Below are 24,734 nucleotides of genomic sequence, written 5' to 3' on the forward strand. Positions count from 1 at the left end.
TATTGTCATGGAGAACCTGAGCTGTCCAGGGGTGGGGTGTTTGGTGCGTTTCTTGGGCAGGAGTGAGCAAAGCTGGGGTGGCATGAGGGTGCAACGTGCCCTCGAGGTCCCTGCCAGGACAGGGTGCTGGGAGCACCCCGCTTCCTCGTGCAAGCCGGTGGGTCCGAGCCCGCCTGCCGGTGTGACACGGGCTCCACCTGCACCTCGTGTCTCATCCGCACGGGTCTTGGACCCACACTCGGCTAATGGCACAGGCGTCCCCGTACTTGGTGTGTGCCTGTGTCCCATCTTAGCTGCTCTTGGCTCGATGAGGCGGTGGAGCCTGCAGCACAGTGATCCCCCTCAGCCCAGCCAGCTGCCTCCTGTAGCCCATGGTGCTTGTTTTCCAGCTGCTGCCGTCCGCTGCTGTGGAGCTGGAAAGTCGGAGGCCAGTGAGGACCCAGGAAAGGATGCGGTTTGTGGAGGTGGAGCCCCTCCCCTCGGGACCGGAGGAGGTAAGTGGGCATCTGTCTCACTTCCCCGCTGGGCTCCCAGCGTGGCAAGCAGTTACGTAGCCCCCGCTGCCACTGGTGGCCCTCGGTGCTGCTCACGGAGTGGCCTCGCATCCCTCCCAGCACGTTGCGCAGCGCCGCTGAAGCAACCGGCCATGTAGGGCTGACCGAGGGTCCTGCCTGTGCAGCGCCTGTGGAGGGTGTTATTCGTCTTGTTACTCATCAGGTGCTCGGTAGGAAATTTTTGCAGTAGCTTTTGCGAGAGCAGTGTGCGGGTCGGAGAGAGAGTGAAAAGTGTCAGGAGTTAGACGAGCTGGGCTGGAGTCCACCCCCAGCTCCAAGGGCTCTCATCTCCAAGTCTTGTGTTTTTCTGAAGGCAGTAAAAAGTGTTTTTAAAGGCAAGTTCTTCAGCTGAGAGAATGTCTTGCTGCCAGGAGACATCCCAAATTAATTTAGTGTATTAATACATTAATTAGTATGGGAGAAGATTTTTCCCAGGGTCTCTCCCACCGGTAAGTGGAATGGATGCAGAATGAGATTAGGGTGATCTCGCCTGTGATGAAGAGGCCCCTCCAGCCACATCTGTACTTTGCTCCAAGCCACGGCTGCTCTTCTGCATCAATTTCCACGCTCGACATCTCCATCTCTCCTCCCCTGCCTCCAGGTTTTTGATGTCCTGCCACTGTACGGCGTGCTGCCGCCGGGCAAGAGCCAGCGCGTCACCTTCACCTTCGTTGGCCGCACAAACATTGCTGCCCGTGTCACGGCGCTGTGCAGTGTGGAGGGAGGCCCGACCTACGAGATTGCGCTGAGTGGGGAGGCTTCGCTCATCAACTACTTCCTTGACGTGACGGAGATCGACTGCGGGCTGCAGGTACCGCACGCTTCTCTTGGCAGAGGTCCTTGTCTTGGAACTGTCGCCGGCGCGTTGCTGCCCACCTAGGTCTAGGGCGCTCTTCCCTTCCCAGCTACTCTGTTGGCTCTGTCGCTTGGAAGTACTGCCTTTGGGTGATACGTTCTGCATCAGAGTTGTTTTTTAATGGCCATCTCTACCCCCCAATAGTTGGGATTTCCTCCTCTTCAAGGTCACGAGCGCTGCCTCCCGGGACAGGCAAGGACCCTGTGGTGATCTCCAAAGGGACATGTCCCCAGGACCCTCATCCGCCCATCCGTTCCTAAAGCCTGAGGTCCAAGGAGATGCTTTCTTTTAATGCTCTTGATTAATCAACAAAATAAACTGGGGAGGAAGTTAACTTGGGCTTCCAGTCACTGCAGCTGGAGAGAATGTCCCAGAACAATTGGCACTTCTTTTCAGTTAAAATCCCCACAGACCCTTCCAGCTGTTGGCCCTGTTTGGCTGTTGCCCTGTCTGTCTCTACTTTTGCTTCTGTTTTGCTTGCAAATACTTGTATGCAGGTGCCTCTTATTCTGAAATGCCTCGATGCCTCCTCTTTTGTTTCAGCTGGCTGTTAGGTGACACCTTAAAGAGCAGAGGGCTTGTATCCCCTGGTTTATTTATTACTGCACCTCTACGTGCTGCCGTCAATAGTGTTCCTGCGTAGGGCTAAGGGGTACCCTGTGGCTGGGGGTCGCCCAGGTTAACCCAGGACACCGCAGTGCCTGTACCTCCCCTGCGCTCCCTGCTTCTGCGCTGTGTTCATGTGCTTTCAAGCCAGGGAAAAGGGAAGGAGACTCCCAGCAGCAGACCTGCGTCTGTAACTTCCCGCTCCTCTGTCTTCTCTCCAGCTGTTTAACAAAGTCAAGGAAGCGGAGGTCACCCTGCAGAACAGAGGGAAGGTGGGATTCACCTACGTGGTGCTCGGCTCCAGCGCAGCCGCTGCGGACAGCCCTCCGCTCGGCGTGCCCCTGGCCGTGCCCAGCACGGTGAGTAGCACAAGTGATTCACCCTGGCCAGGCTGCCCAGGAGAGGGTTATAGGGAAAAAAGGTGGTGGGGCAGGTGGAAAAAAAGAAAAGGAAGACAGAGCCACAAAACCGGCACGGAGAGCCAGGGCTGTAAGCAACTGCTGCTGGGTGGCAGAGAAGGTCGAGCAAGCGCGGTCCTACTAGAGCCCCTTCATGGCCTTTGCTGGTGGGTGGCTCTGGCATCCTGCAGCAGCCGCCGGCGGGAGGCACGAGGGCTTCGGTAGCTCTTTGGACCCCGAGTGCTGAGCTCTGTGGTTGTGCCGACACTGGAGCCAGACGGTGCAGGCTCTTGTGAGGGTCATCTTCCCCAGGTTGTGTGGTCAAGCAGGACGTACTCCCTGTCCCTGCCTGTAAGAAACCCCACCTGCCCCCTGCCAGCACTAAGCAGGGCTGAAATACTGTCTTGCCTGGGCATGAAGCTGCTTTGCCAGAAATTTTAGCAGCCCTTGTATTGGTCCCTCCTCCAGCTTTGCTGCTTTGCAGCAGTTTTGTGGGGCAGCGAGGGGGTCAGGGAGGATCGGGGCTGGAACAGCCAGGAGAGGAGTTTGCAGCATCCCGGCGCCCCAGCTTCTTAGTCCCGCGTGGCTGTCTTTGAGCTGAAGCAGCGTTCCTATCTTTGTCCCTTTTGCAAGGGGAAGAGGAAGCCAAATGGCTTTCACATTGTTTTCATGCCCGTCTCCTACAAGGGATGACACACTGATGCCCTCTTCCCGCGGGCTTCCGAAGACGCAGCTCTGCTTGGACCCGTGCAGCCAGCTGCTGCAGCAGCAGCGTGGGTGCTGGCAGCTTGGCAGGGCTCACCTTTGCTGCAGCTGCGCTGTGCGCTGGAGTACGGGCTCAGGGGACCAAGTGGCAGGAGCTGTCCCGCTCAGCGGCTTCCCCTGCAGCGTGCAGGGGAGCGGGGAGCCGAGGGTCCAGCCCAGCGTGCAGACGGCGAGCCAAAGGCGTCTGCGTCTGTGCCCGGTCACCCAGAGCCATGCTGCTGTCTGCTTCCATGTGCTCTCAGTGTGGCTGGTGTGAGCCCAGCCTGAGGCTTGGAGAGCCTTTCTGGAAGCCCAGGGAGGAGATGTCCTTCCCAGCAACACCTTCTTCCCTAGAATTTGTCCTGGTCTGCTCCTGCATTTCCAGAGATGTATGTTTGCAGGTCGCTGTGAGTCTGGATGGGCTCACGCACCCCTGGTGTAACCACGCAGGCAGGAGATGTTTGGTTGGGATGATGAATGAGTCAGGCCCTTCAGCAGCAGCCTGGCAACCGCTGACGTGCAGTGTGAGGAGCTGCTGGCCCTGCTGAGGGCATGGGCCTTAGCTCGTCTTCCGCAGCGGCTGGTAAAAGAGCTTTTCTTTATTCAGTCTGGCTCTTGCTAGCAGAGGGTAAGCACTGTGAGCAGCAGAGCTGCGCTCCCGCTGAGCAAAGGGCGGTCTGTGCTGTGGGAATGCAGCCTTACGAGCCCTCTGAAGGACATACTGCACCCTGGTGTAGGAGGCTCGAGCTTTTAGGATACGAGAAAGCTAGAAGGCCGTGTTGTCTGACGTTTTCTTCCATAGGAGAAGCTGTTTTCTCTTCTCAGTGTGCCTATCGCCTGAGCCGTCCCCCCACCAAACGCTCTTTGGTGCATTCCCTCTCTTGTCTCCCATGCCCTGCAGGGTTACATTGGACCTGGCAAGGAGCAAGTGCTCAAAGTCTGTTACCTGCCAGGAGTGCCTGGAGTCTTCTGCAGGGCTTTGCAGATTCAAGTGGGTCACCTGGAACCAGCAAGCATCACCCTGAGAGGAGAAGGGACCCTTCCCAGGATCTGCTTGGACCTGCCCAGGAACATCAGCGGTGAGCACTGCCTCTCTGCTCCACGGGAAGGTCCCCTGGCTTTTTCCCCATGCCATATGCCCACAGGGCAGCTCACCCCCACCCCCACCGAGCCTGGAGGTTTCAGGGCTGTCAGAGCAACACTCAACCCTCGGGTTGCTTCCTGGGTCTCTAGCAGGTGAGCCCATGTGGGCTTTGCCCCAGGAACCACCCTGCAGAGCTTGCCAGCATATCTGTCGGAGGCCTGGGAAGGTGGCGGCTGGGCAGAAAAGCTTGGGGAAGCTGTAACGCGGGCTGGCAGGGATGTTGGCAGGGTTGGATTTGCCATCGCGTTGCAGGGGATGGGATGCTCCTCTGTAGGGGGGAAGGTGGGTGGTAGTGAACGTCAGGATTCAGAGAGGAGCAGCAGCATCTACTTCCCATAGATTGCTCAAGGAGTTTGTTTCTGGGAGAGGCCAGCATCAGGGGAGTGGGGCTTCCCAGCTTAAGTGGGATTGGCACGGCGTCCACGCTTCTATTTGTGGATCGCTTCTTCCTCCAGGAAATGCAAAATATGAGAAGGTCCTCAAAGAGGCCAAAGAGAAGATGGCAAAGGACAGCCAGAGAGCTGAAGCAGTTACTCTGGGGGAGGCTGCAGCCGCGGAGCCACCCAGGGACGACGCGGACACCGCGGTGAGAAGCCCCATTTGGCATGTGCCACCCTGCCCCTGTGTCACTCGAGCCCTGGGCACCCCGCAGCAGGCTTCCTGGGGCCCTGCTGGCACTTGGGACCTCCCTGCCCGCACCTGGCCACGAGCATGTGTCAGCTCAGCGCTGCCCCAGGGGCTGCCCAGCTCTGGCTGTTGTCCCTCCAGCAGATGCACCAGCTCCCCGACTGCCTCAGGGAGAGCTCCTGAAGGCCGTGCTCAAGTGACTGAGTTCCCGGCACTTTGAAGGAGCTGCGGGTCGTGTCTGAGGGGTTTGTTGCTCACGACCCAGCTTACCAGCAGCAGCCTGACTGCGCCCTGGGGCTGTGCTGTCAGCGGTCATCTCCAAGAGGCATCAGCTTTCTCGTGGCTCCCTTTCCAAGAGAGCTGCTGTCCAAGCTGCTCTGGCACTGGTTGGGGGCAGGCAAATACTCGGAGCTCTGGAAGGTTCCTGGCCTGCCTGTCTGTTTGTCTGGCCAGATCAGCTTTTATGACAGTGACTGGGCAGGCGAAGGTGCTGGAGTCTGTTTCCCTTGAGATCAGGTCTTGACTAAGGGAGCAGGAGGTGTCACAGACGCTGAGCAGCGAGGCAGAGGGACTCCATCGCCCCTCTCAACAAGATCAGGGTGGGATCCTCTCTCAGAGACAAGCCTGTGCCTTGGGCAGGACCTTTGCTAACCAGCCGCTCTCTTTCCTTGCCTCAGTGGGACACGCAGCTGCAGCTGCAGGTGGAGCAGTTGCTGATAGAGGAACATGCCCTGGAGCAGCAGAAAGCTCTCAGCTCCGGCCCCCCAGAGGAAGCGGCCTTTGACCAGCGTGCTCGTCGGAGGCTTCTCAAGTTAGTAGAGACTCCAGGTGCCCCGAGGGTGACACCCAGCAGTGCACCCCTGCTCCCGAGAGCTCCTGGTGTCTGCAGAGCTGGCAGTAGCTGGGCACTGCAGAAAGGGTCTGACCCTGGTAGCTTTGACGTGCTCCCTGTGAGCAGCCGAGTGTCCTCACTTCATAGTGCCACCCTGGGGTGCTCAGCTCCCCACAGATGCTGGGTTCTGCTCTTAGTGCTGAGGGGGTCCAGTGCAGACCATCCAGCCCCTCCAGACAGCACAGACACCGTCCCTGCTGACCAGCTCTGAAAGAGGCAACTCAAAGCTGGCATCTTTGTTCCAACTAACAGGCCACGCTAAGCAAAGCCAGCAGGGAATCGCACGGGCTGAGAAACCCTAAAGCAGGGGGTGTAGATGCTGGTGGGACCGTAGGGCTTGCCTGGGTGACTTGGTCCTTCCCTCTGCTCCTTCCTGATGAGGCAGGGGCACGGTAGGCTCCAGTTCAGGAAGAAAATGCTCTGCAAAACAGACCACTTATGCGCTTTCCCGAGTGGATTGCTCTGGAGAAGGAGCTGCCCTTGAACGCTGTCGGTGCCGATTCCTGCCTTTCCCGGGGCTGCTCTGGGGACAGACCTGGCTGCAGAGCGGGGAAGATTGCCTGTGCAGGCAAATCTCATTGCAAGGTCCTGAAGCGATTTCAGGCTTGGGCTGTACACCAGGTTAGCAGTTCCACTGAGGCCGGTGGAGGTCTGGTGGACTTAGCCACAGTGGCTCTTTGTAGCCGAGGAGCTGTGACCAGTTAAACACAATTTTGTGTTGAGGTCCCAATGGTAGCTGATAAAACCTAGGACCTGCACCCTCCATGACTTAACTGAAGTGTTACTACCAGGTGGTCAGGCCTTGGCTTTCACAGGCTTGAGCTGGGTTTTTACAGCAGCAAATACCCACTTTATTTGTGTCTTCTGTCCACCTGGAGATGTAGCCGGGCTGTGGTTTAAGGAATGTCTCTCTTCCTTTCAGAGTTCAGCTGCCTGAGTACATCCTGGACTTTGGCTGTGTCATTCCTGGTACCGTCCGCACGCAGCTTGTGAAGATCACCAACCCCGGGCGGTTGCCTGTGTCCTTCCTCGCTGATAGACGTGCCTTGTGTGGCACAGGTAACCAGTGCTGGAGGGACTTCCCGTGGGCTTGACAGATGAGCTTAAGTCACTGGGTGTGTGGGGGCGTGTTGCGTGCCTGTTTGTACAGCTTTTTTCTTCCTGACTGCCCCCTGCTCGGTGCTTTAGAGCCTGAATTCTCCTGGCCAGCAGTGCCCAGAGACCTGGTCTGCCTGGGACTGCCCTGACACCTCATTTCAGGGACTAGGTGGGCTGATCACCTTGGTCACCTCTCATCATCTTCTGCTCTTGGCTACCATGAGTGACAGCCGAGGTTTTGTGCTCTCTGTGGGCTCGTGTTGCAAACGGACGGGACCCTTTGTGGTTTGGAAGTGCTTTGTTTAGACTTCATGATGTCATAGCCCTTCAGTTGAGCCTTTATTGAGAAAAGAGCCTGTGAGATCCTCTGGTGTATCAAAACAGGCTTCCACGACAGGCCCTGAGGCAAGGCTGTGTCCCATCAAACGGTGACTTGCTGTGTCTGAGGGGTGGTCAGGTGTCTTCTCTAAGTTGTTGTCCAGGGAACACCGCAGCATGGGGGAATCTTCGTTGGAAATTCTCCTTCGGGGAGGTCTGTGCATCCTTCCCTGAGATGCCCAAGGAAGGAATTGCTGAAGCTCAGCCTGATGGGTTTCATTTTTACCATGTGGACCTTGGATTCTGGCTGCGAAAACGCTTTCTCCTTGGGCGGTGACAAGGGAGAAAGAGCAGCAGGCTTCTCCGGGGATACAAGGGGGTCTTTCGCAGAGCTGCCAGCCAGGACGCCCGCGTGGCCTTAACGTGCTTGTGACACACAAGCGACATGAGATGTATCTCAGCTGCTTTATTTTCATCTGTTCAAGGTTTCAGTGTGGATCTGGACCATGTGAAGTGCCTGCCCTGCTGCAAGACTAAGACCTTCAGAGTGCGCTTTGACCCACAAAGCGCCAACCTGCCACTGGGAGAGGTGGACGTGCTCCTGCCCATCAAGGTACCACCTTTTGGGGCAGGCAGCAGGCTGGACACAGCAGCAGATGTCACCTGGTCTCTCAGCTGGATGTTCTGTCCTTCACTAGGTAGCAGGTGGCCCCACGTTCCATGTCCGCCTCCGTGCCGACGTGACTGTGCCGTCCCTCTGCCTCTCCAGGGACAGGCTGGAGTTCTCCGCTGTCCAGTGTGGGCAGTGTCGGGAAGAAACTGTCCAGCTCCACAATCAGCTCCAGGTCCCCTGTCAATGGTTCGTCACCGTGCACGAGCCTGTTAAGGTAAAGCACAGACAAGGTGTGACACGTAACTTCTTGGTTGGGTTTTCTTTGCCTCTCTTGCCCTTTCTGCCCCCGTGGCTGCCTGGGCGCTTGGGCTACAGCTCGGCTGAGGAAGCTTCTGAGGGTACGGGGCAAGGCTGCTTCGCCTGGACCTGTTCGTTAGCTGATGCTTCACTTCTCTGCCATCTTCACCCATTCCTCCTCCTCTGAGGACAGCGCCTCCCCATCTGCCTGCCCTGCCTACACATCTTTGCTCCCGTTTATGGTGCCACCAGGTTATGGTGGCCACGTCTGGTTTGGACGTGGGTGCTCTTCGCACCGTGGCAGTATCTCAGAGCACGGCAGGAACCAAGAGTCTGTCCCCACAAAGGCCACCTCACACGCCTGGTTTCTGTGCCCAGGTGGACAAATGCTTGTCAGCGAGCATGCGTCGGAAGCTGCTGCAGGAGTTGGAAGCCAAGCCCCGTGTCTTTGAGGCACTGCCCTCGGCCGGAACCCTCGCTCCCGGACAGCGATGCAACATGCGAGTCAGGTTTTCACCCGTGGAAGAGGTGAGATTGGCAGGTGTCACCCCGCGGAGGTCTGGCAGGGCAGTGTGGAAATGAGAGCCCAGCGCAGGGGATGAGGTCTGGCCTCCGCATGGAGCTTTCTGCCAGCCCCGTACCCGCTGTGCCCCAGTTTCCCCTGTAGCGCGCACTTCTGAGAAGCGCTTTGGAATCCCCACGGGGAGTTGCACAGGGAGCATCCAGGCTCGGCGGTGTGGCTCCCTCTCGGCACATGGAGGAGATCCACCTGTCTCCCCTCACCTTCCACCTCGTGTGGGCATATCTGCAGGCTGCAACGCCCCGGCGCAGAGCAGCTGGCATGCTCGCGGGGGACAACCCTGGAAGGGCCAACCTGGGCTAATCCTGCTGCCGGTACCAGCAGACAAAACAGCCGCCAGACACCTTCCTGGGCACGGCGGGACTGTCACCTGTAGCGGTACACTGCCAGCAGTCCCTGTGGCTCTGGCCCAACCTGCCTGCGTGTTCCCACGCGGTCTGGGAGTCAGCTTAAGCGATGGAGCATTCCCAAAGGCAGTTTGCATGTGGCCACAGTGACTTGGAAGCTGGCAGTGTGTGACAGCATGGACACAAGTGCTTCCATGCCTGGGAACAGTCCCAGGGACGGTATAATTGCTAGTAGGGATGCCACCAGCTTGTGTTGGGCTTTGGCCAGAGCCAAACGCTGAGCAGAGAAGATGACCCTTATTTCTAGCCAGCGAGAGCTCATCTGCCTCTTGCGTGGCTGGTGTTTGCCTGATGCAGCAGTGCCACAGCTGTGTCTGGGCAGCGTAACCCCGAGGACCTTTCTCATGAGCGCTGCGCTCCCTCGTGACTGGGTGAAAACATGTGACAGACTGTTTCAGATCTGACACCAAACAGCCAGTTACACCTCACCCAGGATCCATCCCAGTTACCTGGAGCCAGCATGCAGGTGCTGCAGCCTCTGCTATAATTAAATACCTGTTTTCCATTCACCTTAGAGGTACCGATGACACCGCTGACCTTGGGGCAAGGGTTGAATTCCAGGCCCTTGTCACCTGGGACTTAGCGCAGGACCTTTCTGTGCTTCTCTCTTTTCAGAAGTCCTACAGAAGGAGGCTGAAGATTAACATTTGCCAGAGCAGCCAGCACCTCCAGCTGCAGGTCTCGGGACAAGGTCTGGAGCCGCAGCTGGAGTTCAGCCCCCCAGTGCTTGAGCTGGGACCGGTGCTGCCATACAGCCATGGGGTGGAGGGGACAGTGGTGGTGAAGAACCCGTGCGAGTTTCCCATCGAGTTTTACTCGCTGGAGTTTGACCAGCAGTACCTTGAGGAGGAGCAGGTGAGCGGGAAGGTCTGGTCCCCGTGTGCGTGCTGCCGTAGCTTCACAGTGCTGTGGTGGCATTCCCGGGCTTGCGCCAGGGAGATGGAGGCAGTCCCCAGGGCACAGCCTGGTGGCACTTGAGGGGCAGCCAGCCCTGCTGCCAGGCCGAGGGGGGTGCTTGGGTAGTCCGTGCTGGGTGGAAGGCATGAGGGAGAAGACTGGTTGGCTGGGCAGTGTGTTCGTGTGGTCAAGAAACCCCTCCTGTATGTGGTTTCTCGTCCCTCCGCGCACAGGTCCTGCGCATGCTGAAAGACTACGACAGCCGCAACACCTTGTTGCTGCCTCTGCGTGGCCCGGGTGAGAAGCTGCCCCCAGAGGTGCTGGAGTACTCTCAGGACCAGAAGGGGCTGCAGGATGATCAAGCAAAGCCCAAGACTGGGGACCCAGCGGACCAGGACAAGGGTGAGGGTTTGGCATGGTCTGTCCTGAGTGTGGACACAGCAGGGAGTCCAGGCTGCGTACCCCGAGTTCTCCATGACCTCATTCTCCACGGAAAGCCCGTGCTTTTAGCAGCCGCCTGTTCCCCAGCTTGGTGGAGGAATTGCTAGGTGAAAACCTGTGGCTTGTAAGACGCATCCTCTCACAGCTCTGAGTGCAGCTAAAGCAAGCTCATATCTTACTGCCACACACTGGGGAAATCATCAGGGTGTCCCCTTGTGTCCCTCAGCCACAAAGAGCAAGCTCAGATGAGTTCTTCAGCCTGTAGGACCAAGTCTAATATAACGAGCTGGTTTAGATTTGTTCCTTCGCGGCAACACAAGCACAAGCTCAGAATACCCCTGGACAGGCTCCTCGGTGCCTTGGGAGTCTCCCTCCTTAGGAGAGTTTTGCTTTTGCTTGTGGCCCTGCAAAGTGGGAATGGCCAAGAGCAGGTTGCCATTCCTTCCCCACGTCCTTCCTCCTCGGCCAGCTCTGAAGGTGCCTGGCACCTGTCAGATGGGGGCAGAAAGCACTCCGCTGGGGTTGTTGGCAGCACCTCACCCCGTAGCTCGGTCGTTCCCCCCTCCCTTTTCGATGAAAGCCAGTCCAACAGGGTGAATTCAGAATCTGAATGTGGGGAAGAGGAGGAGGAAGGTGTTAAGGAAAGACGCGGGACGGGTGGTAACCCGAAGCTCTTCACCTATTTTGTCCGTTGTGGCAAAAGGGCCCCAGCGGTGGACTTCAGTGCCACCTCCATTGCTTCACTGCAGCCTGGTGCCATCTCCCTCGGGACTGTTCCCAATGCCCAGTTGCACCTGTCACCCCCCTTAGGCACCAGGACCCGGGACCAAACTCCCATGAGGACCGTGGGGAGGGTTCATGGAAGATGTGGCCCAGGCCTCCTGGGTGTTGCCAGATGCTCTTTCCTCCTCCTGCCACCCCACTTACTGTGCTCTGAACAGGCCCCTTCGCCAGCAGCTGGATCTGCGCGAGCCTCGAGGACGGGCACGATGAGATCTGGGCTGTGACATTGCTTGCAGCAGTCTCCTCTCCCAGGGTCTGAGGGGATGGGGAGGGCGATCAGGGTCCCAGGGAGGCAGGAGGCTGACTTTTCTACCTGGTTCTACACAGCAGAGCACCAGCAGAGCACCAGCAGCAGCAAGGAGGCTGCAGGAGAGCTGGCCGACAGCCCTGTCCGTAGGGCCATCGCCCGCCACCTGGGCATCGATATCTCTGCCGAACGGCGCACAGGCGGAAGCCGCAGAGGGATCGTCATCATCGTCCATGGGGCACCTCGGACAGGTGCGTGAGCTGTTGGCTGCAAGGAGAGCGGGAAGCAGGAGAGACTTATCCTGGTGGGCCGTGGTGCTTGGTCGGCCAGTTGAAGCGAAGCGAGGCAAGCCACAGCTCTGCTGGTCCGTGAAACGGTCCCAGGCCTCTGCCTAGCTGGTGCCAGTGGTGTGGCTCATCTTGTGTCCCTATAGCTAGGCTCTTGTCCCCCCAGATGGGGTGGCCATGTCCCTCTTGCTGCATGGGACCACATTGCCTGGTGCCCGTGTTTCCTCATGGGAGCAGCCCCTAGCCCATGCTGACCCCCAGACTGCGCCCAGCTGGCACCCACCAGCACAGGGTAGCGAACGGTGGTGGTGGGCCAGGGCTCGAAACAATGTCCTGGCCCAGGGCTGAGGTCACACCACAAGGGACAAAGTCCTGGGCTGAACCGGAGGTGGAGGCGATCCACCTGGCTCTGGAGTTCAGCGCTTCTGACCGTGCTGAAGCTGCCTCCCTCGTGGTGTCCCCTAAAGGGACATGTGCTTTCTGAACGTCCTTGAAACCTGCAAAGCCTCTGGGGGGGCTTTCCAGAGCCTGTCGCTGAGAATGCTTCACCTGCAAATGTCACCAAGCCGCCTTCCTCTCTCTCTCAAGGAAAGACAGCGGCAGCGGTCGCCCTGTCCAAATATTACGGCGCTGCCTGCTTGTCCATCGACGCCGTGGTGACAGAAGCCATCTCTGACGGGAGCAGCGCGGCAGGGCTCCGTGCCCGGGAGCTGTGCATCAGGGCTGCCGCTGAGCAGAGCCACAAGGAGACAGAGGATGAGGGTAAGGAGGAACACTGGGCGCAGAGCGGCGCTTTGGAAACCCACCATGGCCACCTGCTTCTGCTTGCTCCAGAGGAGTTTGGCAGCCCTTGGGTCTCTTGGGGAGCACGGGTGCAAGCGTGTAGAAATGCAGAGCCATTTCATAACACAGCTCGGGTGAATAAGAAGCTCTGTTTTGAGGGGTCAGACAAAGGCATTTTTACTGCCTCTGGGCTTCTTGACACACGTTCCTTTTTCTGGGAGTGGTGAAGTACACCCATACCTTTCTCAGAGCTTTATAAACACATTTTCTCCGAGCTGAATCCAGCTTGCTCCCTGTGGCCATCAGGCAGAACTGCTGCCCGCTTGAACAAGGAATAACCCTCCGAAGTGGCTCATTAAGCTCTAGGTGACTGACTGTGAGTGTGGCTTCACAGACATGAGAGGAAGGGAAGAATAACCTCTTGGAGGAGTTTTGGATGAGACGCACTGCAGATGAGCTCTTTTTCTCTGGAAATGTATTTTTTTTTCCCCCTATACTGACACTGTCAGGTTGCGGAGCTGGCACGTGCTGTGCTGTGCTCCATGTGAGACTGGAGACTTTGGGGAAACTTTCTTGGGCAGTTGTTGCCCTGAGCTCTGCAGGGTGAGGCCAGACGCTGGCCTTGGCAGGGGACGTTTTACATTGCTCAGCTTTGAACCTGGGTGGTTGGGAGCTGGTGGAAGGGAAAAGGCTCTGGGTGCCAGGTGGGGTTGTCCCAGGCAGAGGGTTTAGCTTCCATGGAGATGGGTGATGCTGCTGGGGCAGGGCTGCCCGTTACAGTCTCCACGGGAGAAGGCAGGATGGGTGCAAGGTAGGAAAATGATGGTGCTGGGGGACGAATCTTTGGCTTGATCCATAGGGGAGCTGCTGTGCGAAGTGTCACCTGTGTGCATGTTTATTAAGGAGGGACACGGGGCTGTGCACGACAAACTCTCTGGCCTTTCCGTCCTCTCTCAGCTTTATCGTGCTAGTAAGGGAAGCAGGGCAGGAGCTGCTTCTGGAGAGCAGCGCTGCTAGTGCCCAGCAGGCTGGGGGACAAGTGCTGTGTCCCTGCCAGGGGTGGAAGGTGCCTGCTTGCTCCCCGCAGCACCCATCGCCAGCCCCGCTGAGCTGTCTGTCCCCTCTGCAGGTCACAATGCAGATGTGTCTCTCAGCGTGCAGTGCCGCGCCAAGGCCGGGCACAGCTCAGCGCTGCGCCAGTCCAGCTCTGAGGAGGACGGCAGCCTGCAGTCCCCGAGTTCCCAAAGGCCGGTGAGCACTGCAGCAAGCAAGAGGAAGCCGCATGGCCGTGCATCCCAATCCCGGGAACAGCATCGAAGGGATTCGACAAGCTGCCAGGTGAAGCGTGATCTGCGCTGGGTAATGCCTGGGTCCTTTCTGTTGCATCTGAGAAGCGAAGGGGCTGCTTAGAGTGGGGGCTGGTGTGTGGGTGTGTGGTGCAGAGCGCCAGCTGGGCATGCTTGGGGTGGGAACAAACCCCTGTGCTCTGGCAGAAATCTCGACTGGGCCTCAACAGTTTGTTGGCAAAGTGCAGTCCTGGCTAATGTGGCCGCAGGCAGTGGGCAAAGCTGCGGGATGCTGTGCCGGGGGCTTGCAAGCCACGGGATGTGTCCTCCAGGGTTGTCCCCTGGAGCTGCTGGCCTGCAGGGTTGGTTCGAGCCTCCCGCTAGTGGGAAACCCTGGCTGCAAGCCCAGCAGTTGGAACTGTTCAGGGGTTACCCAAGTGGTTTGGTTTACTTGTGGCGTTCAACATTGCAGGGCTCCTCCATTTCTCATCTCCACCCTCCCCTTCCCTGCGTCCCTGCGCAGCGATGGCTGAGCATCGGTGGCAGCACAGAGGGAGGGCTGGGCTGTCTGAGCTGCGTGCTGCCCGAGGACTTGCTGGTGGCCATCCTCTCCGAAAGGCTCCAGGTACGTGGGGTGGGGTGGGGTGGGGGCAGATGCTGCGTTCCTGCTCCGCAGAGACAGGCAGCGAGGCAGTTTGGAGAGGAGGTCTGTATCTGCTCTCGGAGGAGCCCCGAGCTGCACGCAGGGATCCTTGGGGGAAGCTGCAGATGCCCCAAGGTGGCAGAACGTGGGGAAAGATCAGAGCTTGTCTGGGCCGATGCGCTGGACACAACGATGGCTGGTGTCCTTTGACATCTGCTGACAGTGGACATTTACTGACTGGCTGAGAGCCCCGTGTGTGCCACAGCTGGCTAGAAAAGCTGTTCCTTTTCAACTTTATTCGCAGCTGAGTGACTGCTACCAGGGCGTGGTGTTTGATGGCCTGGAAACCCTCTTTGCGCACAACATGGCATCTGCTCTCCTCTGCCTGCTCAAAGCTGTTGGAAATCGGCCTCACATCTATGTCGTGAACCTGTTCCAGGATTATGTGTCCTTTAAAGCCAGGGAGACAGCTGCAAAAGAGCAGGAAGGTGAGACTTTTCATCTCCGCACCTCTCAAATCTTCCCTGTCAAGCACTCAGCCTTATCTGTGTGTATCTGGGTTACCAGCAGAGCTTGTAAGAAGTGGTCTTATTAATCCTTCCACCTTCTGCCTGGGTGTAGCCAGCGCTCAGCTCACAGTTGCTTAAAATGCAGCAGAGCAGAGCTGAGGCTGTGAAGACTTCCCTTGGTCTCTACCGTGAAAGCCTGGGCACAAGTGCCAGCTGTTGTGGCTCAGGACCGAAGCAGCAGCAGCAGCTGCCCGCCACGCTGGTGCGCAGGAGCCAGGCAAGGCGCGGGAACTCGCCGTGAACTGTTGATAGTTCAGGGGCTGATCTGAATTTTGGAGCAGGGCTGTGAGCTCTCCAGCACCTCCTGGCAGGATGATCGGCTGGCTCGGGACACAGCTGTGAATCCTGGCAGCTCACCCCCAACAGCAAGCTCTGCTAATGGTTTCTCCTCTGGCCTTGGCTGAAGGACGGGAGCAGGAAGAAGCTGCCCGCAGGGAGAGAGAACGTCTCTGGGAGATGGACGAGGATGAGTATGATGCCCTCACTGCGGAGCAGAAAATTCAGCTTCATAACCAGATACGCCAAGTCCAGCGCGAGAGGAGGCAGAGGTCTGTGCACCTGTAACTCCCCAGGAGGGTGCCCCTGCAGGGTTTTCCTGCTCCGGAGACCTCGGTTGAGCTCAGAGGGGTCACGGAGCGAAGGCCCGAAAGGGTCTGCTCCAAGTGGGCAGTTCCACCCCCAGGTTCCCAGCAGAGGAAGGCCCTTCCTCCCGGGAGAGAACATCTTCTCTCCAGCTGAGCGGGGAGCCCGCGGGTTTAGACGGTGGCTGCCGGCACCTGGGCTCTGGGCTTGCCTGGCCGCTGCTCCTTAGAAGTGTCTCTAAGTTAATTACGTTGATTCTCATCTTCACCCCCTTCTTCCCCACACCAGAGGGGTTGTGGTGTGGCTTGGTGTGAGGCACAGCCGTGCTGGCTTGGTTTAGATCCCAGTCCTGCCGTAGGGGAAGTCCTTGCTGATCTCCCAGGTTTTTCCTTCCTGAGCGACACCGGCCATAGAAGCCGGTGGCTCTTGGGCTCACCCTCAGCTGCAGCAGCAGGTCAGCCTGGGAGAAGCTCTGATCCAGCAAAGCAGCCCAGGAGGGGAGGCCGCAGGGGTTGAGGAGGATGCGCAGGCTAAGTCCGAAACTGGGAGGGGGACCCGCTTAAAGCGAGCGTGTGTTTCCACACTTCGTTCAGCCCAGGCTGCCCTTATGAAGCAAGGCTGAGGTTTGGCTGGCCCTGGAGGTCCCCTCCCACCTCTCCTCACTTGGGATATTCCCAGCCTCCCCAGGCTGAGGGAGGTCCACAGAGATGGCCTAACGGTTCTGCCTGGCCTCAGGGTCAGGGAATGAAGTGCAGGACCAGCTGGGATGGCGGCAAGCCCAGACTTCTGGTGGTGACTCTCGGGCGTGTTTTCTGTTTGGCTTGCTGAAGGGAGATGGAGCAGCTAGCTCGAGAGCTTGAGGAAAAGCGTCAGCAGGAGCTGGAACGCTTGAAGGAGGAAGAGCTGAAGAATTCTGAGCAGGGGAAGAGAAAGACTGGAAAAGACCAAGAGAATGCTTTGAGGAGGGAAAGCCGGCCTGATGTCAGGCAGGTGCGTGGTTGTTTACAGAGATGACTGAAAGCCCTGGGGACCTTCCTACGGAGCTGTGCCGTGCCTCAGGGAGCCCCACGCAGTGCTGGGGACGAGCACCTGGCAGGAGCAACATGTGGGGCTGCGCTGGGAAACAACCACCGGGGTCTGATCGTGCTGCTGCTGCACCGGGGTGTCTTCCCATGGGTTTGCTGCTAGAGCTGCTCTACTAAGATCATGCTGCCTTTGAGTCCTGGCTTCATGTAACTCCACATATTGACTACTGAAGCCCTAGGTAGTTTTAGTCCAGCGTTTCTTCCCACTCTGCCTGTGACTTACACCTGTGAGCCATGATCTGTCTGGGATGTGGGGTCTTTTCCTACATGTCTGGCAGGAGATGCCCCCAGGCCTTAGGTATTCATTAGCAGGCAGACTTTGCAAAGAAGCAGGCAGACTTTGCAAAGAATCAGCCAGCCACAGGGATGCTCAGCGCACCAGAAATGAACCCAGAGGACTGCACGGGAGTAAGGAGGTGTCTTAAGTTCTCTGCTTGGTTTGGGAACCTGTTCTGTTCCTCAGCTGGTTTGCAGGACCCCTCATCAGTCTGACACTGAAGAGTTTGGTTTGTTGAGCTAAACTGGGTACCAGCTATGTTCTGAACTGGGATTTGTAGGGTGCCTAGCACAGGTCTCGAGCGAGGTTTGGGGTGCTATTGTAAAGATCATTGCTGCCCTACAGCACCTGAGTCAGTGCTTTGAAATGCTCCCTGCTTTTTTTGCTCTTCCTGCCCAGGGCATGAACAGTCCCACCAGCAACACCAACACATCCAACAGCCAGAGGTCGGAGGTCACCAAGGGGGTGGTCAAGACACGATCTGTAAGGAAGCGCCTGGGCTCTGTTGCACGCTGCACAAAGGAAGATGAGCAAAAGCAGAGCAAGGTCACCCTGATGGATGCCCACCTGGCAGCGGCTGCACACCCCACAGACCTGGAAGAGGGGGAAACAAAAAATGAGGCCCAGAGTGACAGCGAGAACTTGGCCCTGAGGTTTAATATCTACGAGACGTCGCAGAGGGATGTTGCGCGTATTTTGGCATCCTGGGACAGGGTTCAGGGTATCCTGCTGTTCCCCCTGAACCACGAGGACGCACGGCACCCAGCAGAAGAGCAGCCCCAGCACGCATCCAGCCCCAGGAGCTGGAGGGACAGAGAGAAGGAGCATCAGGAGAGGCTGGAGAAAGAGCATCTGGCAAAACTGAAGGCTCTTGAGGATGCCAGAATACCTCAGCTGGAAGGGGAAGGTGCAAAAGGGTCAGCCAGAGGCCAGGGTGTCGGGGTGCCCTGCTTGGACATCCAGGTGCTGGGCTCAGAAGATATGACTAGGAAGATCCTGGAGAGCAGCGAGCTGCCAGCGGCAGAGCAGGTAGAGCCCTGTGAGGCTCGGAGGCTGAGCCTGCCGTGCTCCTGGGCCCCGGTCCAGGCCACCGATGATGTTCCACAATGGCTCCGCAGCAGCCCCATGGCTGGGGAGGTTCTCACCATCCCTCAGGTGGGTGGGAAGCAGGAGTGCTCTCTGTACAAGCATCCCGTCTGTTGAGAGAATTTCCCAGCCTGGAAATCATTGCAAATGGTCCCAGGGCAGGGCAGCTCAGGTTTCCTTCAGCTGAGTCACTCCAGGGAGAGGTTTCTCTCGAGGTCCCACTTGTAGGTCCTGGCACTGCTCTGGACCCACTCCACTGGGCATGAAGAAGCGCTGTGCCCCATATAAATAAAGCCCCACCACATTGCCGAAAGCTCCGTGCCTTTAAGGAGTGAGTGTGAGGATGAAGGTGACAGGGGTACAAACAGGGTTTTCTCTTACGCTTTAGGTCCTGGATAGCCTTGGACTGGGTCCCTCCGGGCTTCCCATTCCCCCTACTGCTTTCTACTCCGTGATCCACTACCCGGCAGAGCGGATGGCCCCTGCAGCAGGAGAAGCCCTCAAGCACTTTGTCTTTGTTGTGCCAGAAGGCGCCACTGCAGAAGAAGACAAGAATGCTGCCGTAAGTCTCGTGGATGCCCCCGTTGTGCCCGAAGTGAAGGTGCCAGGGCAGGGGGGTGGGTGGGGAAGGATCACTGTGATGTCTGTAAGATGAGAATAACGGTTTAAAAAAACCCCTCAAGCCCTCGCCTTGCCTTGAGGTCCTGGGCAAGGAGAGTGTTGTAGGCAAAACTAAACCTGATGAGGAAGACCAAGTCCCTGGGCAGATGTGGTTGTTTATTTAGTGCTTCCCCTAATTGTTAACAAACCCACAGCTTGCTTTCCCGGAGGGGGATGTCTCGGGGCAGGTCTCACCTCTCTGTTTTCTCCCTCCCCTTGTGGCTCAGACCGCAGAGGAGCAGGTCGCCCCTGTGAGGAGCCAGTCGAGCGAGGAGAAAGCTGCGGGCAGCTGGGAGGCTGCGAGAGAGAAGCAGAGCTCCAGTCAGGGCAGGAGATGTCTCCAGGGGCTGGACAGGGAAGGACCCGTATCTTCTCCTGGGGCGCACCAAAGCGGCGAGGACACGGTCCCATCCCCGCCGAGACATGTCAGGTGAGCTGAGGGCTGAGGAGATCCTTCTGCTTCGCGGCCACCCTGTCAAGTGAGGTCTGTCATCCCCAGCTCCTCAGGGCCCCTCTGTTGGTGCCTCCGTGGGATGGCGAGTCCACAACCCTCCTCCTCGTCTTGTTTGCTCATTAGCCGTGTCTGAAGCCCTCTCTTTAACTGCCAGGCTGAGCAGCTGCCGGTGGATAGTGCCTGCCCGCGGCGAGGTGGAACTGAAGGTCCACTTCAGCTCCACGGTGCTGGGCCAGTTTGAGCAGACGCTGCGTTTCGAGATCCTGGGGACAAAGCGACTGTACCAGCTGCCCTGCAGGGGCACCTGCCTGTACCCCACCATCAGCCAAGACCCACGGTAAGGCTTGCCCCTGGCAGCCTCCCACGCTGCTCCCCCCTGGGCTCAGAGCCAGGGCTGCCCCTTGTACCCCGGTGACCTTCTGGCTCGGGCAGAGCATGCTGCCTGAGCCGCCCAGCATCTTGTCCCATGCCTGGAGCTGGGCGTACTGGTACCGCGGCCACCAGTAAGGGTTACGGCTTTCTGACCAGGTTTTCTACTTGGAGCATCTCACAGCTCTTCATTCCCTGTTTTCTCTGCCCAGGCTGGTGTTTCCCCACCGAAGGAAGAGCAAGGGAGACGATGACATTGTCTTCAAGCAGTATGTCATGGAGACGGGTGTCTTCCACTTTGGACCGCTGCTGTGTGGGAAGTCAAGAGACTGGTACGTGCTCCCCGCCCTGAGCGAGCATCCTGATGTGCTGCCTGCACAGCATGGGACGTTGGGATGGCACCTCCAGGGCCTCGTGCTGTCACGGACACGTCTGGGGACGAGCCGTCCCAGAGGCACAATTCAGGGCAGGCCCAGGTGGAGACCTGCCTGGGAGATGCAGGGGGCTGAAGGGCCACAGATGTGTGAACTTGAGCAGATGATGGGCAAGTGAGTCCTGGAGGAGCAGGGGAGAGACGGAGCTGATCTTCCTCCCTGGTGGGTGCCTTGGTGGCCAGAGCCATGTGCTGCTTCCAGCCTGAAGGTCACTTGGAGCAGCTTGTGTCCCCCCGCCACATCTCAGCTTCGCCACCTACGAAATGAACTTTATGGTGTTTTTTAAAAGTGCTTTGAGCTCTACAGGTGGACTGAACAAGCAATTACTCTGCTGATGGTTTTGTAAAACATTCATCCGTTTGTAATATTAGTAAGGCCTTATGATTCGACCTGCCGATATGGGGGCGTGGGGGATCTGCAGAGGAATGAAAATGGAAATTCTGTTTCCCCGTCCTCAATGCTGGACAAAGTCTGCCTGAAAAAGTTGCCATTGTAGCTGCTGGCGCATTTCTATTTTTAACATAGCTTTTTTTTTCAATAGTAGAAATTAAGTTGTCCTCTTCATGGGAGCTCTGGAGAGCTAGTGGTATTTTGACAACCCAAGCAAATGAAATCAAAACAGTTCAAAAACCAAAAGAGGATCTTTAGTCAGGCTGCTGCATGGCCTTGGGTTTCTGTTTGTGCTTTTTAACCCTTTAACTCCCAAATCTGCTCCATACCCGAGGGAAGGGACGTTTTTTTTAAATTCAGCATTCCTCTTGGGAATGAATCCTCTCTATTTCCTTCCCTCAGGCTTTGAGCTAACCTGTGAAATACAAGGCAATCTCGTGACTGTTTTGGAAGACAAAAGCTAAACTATTTTTAAAAGCTCTTTCCAAGAGCATTTCTTTCTACCCTGCAGGGAAGGAAACCCAACAAAGAAAGGGGGAGAACCCACGTGCCTGCAGTACCTCTGTTTTTCCAGGCATCTTTGAATTTCTAATTTGTAAAATGCTCTTTAAGTGGCCTGTGCATCATCACGTGTCTGGGCTGGAGGCACCAAGTACAGGGGTGGACATCAAAGTAACGCAAGGATGGACACACATAGCATCCAGTGTGCCCCTGAAAATGATCCTTTTTCTTGGCCTGCTTGTTGGAACATGGTCTTGCAGTGCAGCCTCCCGCTGCCAGGACATGGCGCTTTCCTTGGTGTGGGATGAAGGCGACGGTCTCCTCTGCAGCCTTCTCCCCTTTTGCGGACAGGTACAAGGCACTGGACTGTCCCAGCAACTGTGAGACGATAACCATCCTCAACGTCACCCCCTTGGAAGTAGAGGCGCATTTCTCCTTTGAGCGCGATCTCAAGGTGGACACGTTCCTTGTAGAACCTCCCAGCATGAGGCTGAAACCGAACGAGAAGCAGGTAGGGGACAGCAGGTAGGGCAGGCACTGGTGTAAGTGCCCAGGAGCCATTCCTCCTGCTCACTGAGTGCTCTTCTGTATTTCTTGTTTCGGGGACGGGGCTAGAAGCTGAGCATTTGGGCGTACCCCACTTCAGCTGGTCTGGTGGAAGACAAGCTCGTCTGCCGCATTAAGGAGAACCCAGAGCCGGTGGTCTTCCCCCTGTGCTGCCAGGGGGTGAAGGTGGAGCTGAGGGTCAGCCCCAAGCGCGTGCATTTCAACAGGCTGCTTCTGCACAGGTCAGTCATCCCGCGGCCCCTCTGCTGGGGACGGGTGCTGTCGGTGAGCTCCCCTTCAGCCTCTCTGGCTGGCTGCATGGCCCTTCAGGCTGGATGTTGGGCTGGCGTCCCTCTTTCTGCCAGCAGTTCCCGGTCTCTTGCTCACCGTTGCTTGCTGGCTTGGTTCTCTCAGGACAGCCGCAAGCTCTGTAGCCCCCCAGCAACGTGGTGCAATGGGCATCTTGATTCATTTGTATCTCGTCTGCTGGTTCGGAGAGCAGTGCAGTTGCTCCTCCTTATGTCCCTTCTGTTGGATACACCGTTAGCACCCAGCCCTTCCCCAGGACCTCACCTCTGAGACTTGTGACACAGAGAAAACACTTAACTAATGTTATGGATACTATAAATACTGGATGTGTATAGATAAAGATATATATATAAACTAATGCATAGGGCTGCTCCAAGATGCATTCAGTTGCAAGGCCTATCCTGACCATCGAGCAGCTGGTGCAGGGTGTCTTTCTGCCTCTGCAGGGAGGACAGCAAGACCCTGGTCCTGCGAAACAGCACCCTGCTGCCTGTGGCCTGGCGGCTCTGTGGGCTGGAAAACCTGGGCGAGGACTTCTCCGTGTCACAACGTGAGGGCATCGTTGGTCCGCGCACGGAGTTTGACGTGCATCTGTATTTCAAGCCCACAAAGGCTCTCAACATTGAGAAGAAGATCCGACTGGAGGTGAGGGGGACTGTGCCCTCCCTGGCAGGGCAACGAGATCTTTGGGGTGGAGGCTGTGCTTGAAGGGTTCCCTGCAAAGAGGGGGACAAAGGATGAGCCTTCCCGAGGTTCCTTTCTACCCGCATCGCCGGGGGGGCAGGCCCTTAGCGGCAAGGAACTTGCTCTTATAGCTGAGCTTCAGGGGGCATGTGTGCTGCCGGGCCAGGAAGAGCTGCACCTGAGGGACACAAGGCTGCTGTGACCCCAACTTCTGCTGCCTCAGCCTGGGTTCACCAGAGCACATGGTGCATCCCTGAGCATCTGCGTCAGCCCAGACAACCAGGCGCTGTGTCCTGAGCCCGCGTTACAGCCACCTTGCCGCTGTGTGTGGTTGAATGCTGTTGTTTGGTTGTCCAGACCTCGGCGTGCTCCCTGCGCCCATGCTGGAGCCTGTCCGGGGCTCTTAACGGAGAGCAACAAGCTGTCACCCTGGGCTTTTGTTCCCTGTGTTTGGGGGCTGCACTTCAGTGAGGATGCTGGGTGATTGAAGGGGAGAGGGTTGACGGTCAATGCCACCTGCTCTGGGACACCTCACAATTCTTGAGATTGTTTTTCCATCGCTGTGTCTCCCCGGGTGCTTCCGCGGCAGCACTGCCTGCTGAAGGAGTGCCGAGCTGGGCTGGTAGGGCTTCTTACTGCAGCAGCATCTCGCTGGGTCAGCCCGTGAGATGAGCAGGTTGGGAGAGTTTGGGAATCTACAAGTGCTTGTCAAGCAGGGGAGGCCATGGTGGAAGCAGCCAGCAGAGACAAGGACTCGTATGTTGTCTACCAAAAGAATTTAAGAGAACGGTCTAAGCACTGTTCGTTTCTCGCTGCCTCAGGTTTCAGATGCAGAAAACATCCTGGGGATTGTCCAGACCGAAAATATCCTCATTTCTGCAGAGGGCTATGATGTTGCTCCAATCATCAACATTCCTAAAGGTCAGTGGACGCCCCAAAACAAAGCAGTCTGGGTGCGTTGCCTTGCCTTGGCAGGTGAGCAACCAAAGCGCTTGGGATGGGGTAGCATGCAAGCGTGGCCCGGTCACATAAAGCGCGTATCCTGCAAGTTGAGTGGAGTGAAGGGCTGTCAGGGCACAGCCAGCCTCGAGTCTCTCGCCCCTGAGCTTTGCAGTGTGCAGGTTGGTCTGGGGGCTTAGAAACCACAGCGATGTGAGCGAGCAATTGGCAGCTCCTGAGGGCTCAGCAGGGCACATAAAGTTGTTGGATCAGTGCTTGGAAGCAAGAAGACAGAAACCCAGCTCCTCACCTGCTAAACCCTGCAGATATTCTCCGAGTAAGAAGAGCAAGGGCAGCAAAGTAGCTAAAGAAAATTTCCAAGAACGGAAACTTCCTGAGAAGGGTTTTGGGCTGCCTGAGAACTCCAAGTGTCATAGAACAGTTTGGGTTGGAAAGGACCTCAAAGATTGTCTTGTCCCAACCCCCCTGCCATGGGCAGGAACACCTTCCACTAGTCCAGGTTGCCCCAAGCCCCGTCCAACCTGGCCTTGAGTGGGGCAGCCACAGCTGCTCCGGGCAGCCTCTGCCAGTGCCTCGCCACCCTCACAGTGAAGAATTTCTTCCCAACAGCTCATGTAAATCTCCCCTCCTCCAGTTCAAAGCCATTGCCCCCTGTCCTGTCACTACAGCCCCCCAGGAAACACCTGTCCCCACCTTTCTTATAAGCCCCATTTCAGTATTGAGAGGCCAATTGAAATGGGCCTGGAAGTGTTGAAATATCTGTCTTGTCACTTGGTGTGGTCTGTAGCAGCTCACTAATACTCCCCGTTTCTTGCCTGGCTCTGAGGGTTTTCTGCAGGTGCAGGTGGCACCGTGGATTTTGGAGTCCTGAAAGTCCTGGATGATGCGAAGCAAGTGCTGACTCTGAGGAACAAGGGGAAGTACGAGATTGCGTACAGGTGGGTCCAGCTGCCTGCTCTGTGAACGCGTGGTGCCACCATCTGCCCAGGCCTGCCTTCTCCTCCTGCCCATGGCTAGAACCGCTTCCCGTGCTGGCTGCCTCGTGGTCTGGTTAAATAAAAAGCCCGGGCTCCCTAATCTCAAAGACTTTAAGGGAGAATGCAGCCCCACACCAGAAGTCCTTCACAGCTGAGCAGGAACCAGAAGGAGAGGCCCTGAAATTGAAGCCACTCACTGCTGAGATCCATTGCCTTCCTCTGAGGGGCAGCTCCTTTCTCTTTATGACTCTTTAAAGGAGGGGATGAGAAAATTGGCTGTCGAGGTTAGTTTGCAACACTCATGATGGTCTGCACTCTCTCAAGATCTGAGATTCCCCAAGCAGAGCTGG

The 24,734-nt window shown here is 57.3% G+C and overlaps 1 pseudogene across 1 annotated transcript in view; it reads left to right on the plus strand.

The window, feature by feature from the left end:
• Positions 1-24,734, plus strand: part of LOC308057670 (hydrocephalus-inducing protein homolog) — a 105,322-nt pseudogene that overhangs the window by 67,392 nt on the left and 13,196 nt on the right. The window contains exons 25-56 of the transcript in view: positions 390-494; positions 1,156-1,365; positions 2,238-2,635; positions 2,727-2,746; positions 4,001-4,237; positions 4,758-4,888; positions 5,152-5,233; positions 5,488-6,025; positions 6,744-6,880; positions 7,402-7,570; positions 7,679-7,850; positions 7,936-8,675; positions 9,750-9,989; positions 10,265-10,574; positions 10,677-11,753; positions 12,378-12,795; positions 13,530-13,588; positions 13,702-13,823; positions 13,983-14,483; positions 14,806-14,989; positions 15,477-15,618; positions 16,483-16,642; positions 17,258-18,043; positions 18,489-18,746; positions 18,904-19,190; positions 19,369-19,551; positions 19,796-19,915; positions 21,260-21,419; positions 21,524-21,696; positions 22,210-22,408; positions 23,269-23,368; positions 24,246-24,345. The product of the transcript in view is annotated as a hydrocephalus-inducing protein homolog (transcript). The remainder of the gene's footprint in view (positions 1-389; positions 495-1,155; positions 1,366-2,237; positions 2,636-2,726; positions 2,747-4,000; positions 4,238-4,757; positions 4,889-5,151; positions 5,234-5,487; positions 6,026-6,743; positions 6,881-7,401; positions 7,571-7,678; positions 7,851-7,935; positions 8,676-9,749; positions 9,990-10,264; positions 10,575-10,676; positions 11,754-12,377; positions 12,796-13,529; positions 13,589-13,701; positions 13,824-13,982; positions 14,484-14,805; positions 14,990-15,476; positions 15,619-16,482; positions 16,643-17,257; positions 18,044-18,488; positions 18,747-18,903; positions 19,191-19,368; positions 19,552-19,795; positions 19,916-21,259; positions 21,420-21,523; positions 21,697-22,209; positions 22,409-23,268; positions 23,369-24,245; positions 24,346-24,734) is intronic.

The sequence above is a fragment of the Falco punctatus genome (genome assembly GCF_963210335.1).
Source record: "Falco punctatus genome assembly, contig: scaffold_56, whole genome shotgun sequence".
Taxonomy (NCBI): Eukaryota; Metazoa; Chordata; class Aves; order Falconiformes; family Falconidae; genus Falco; species Falco punctatus.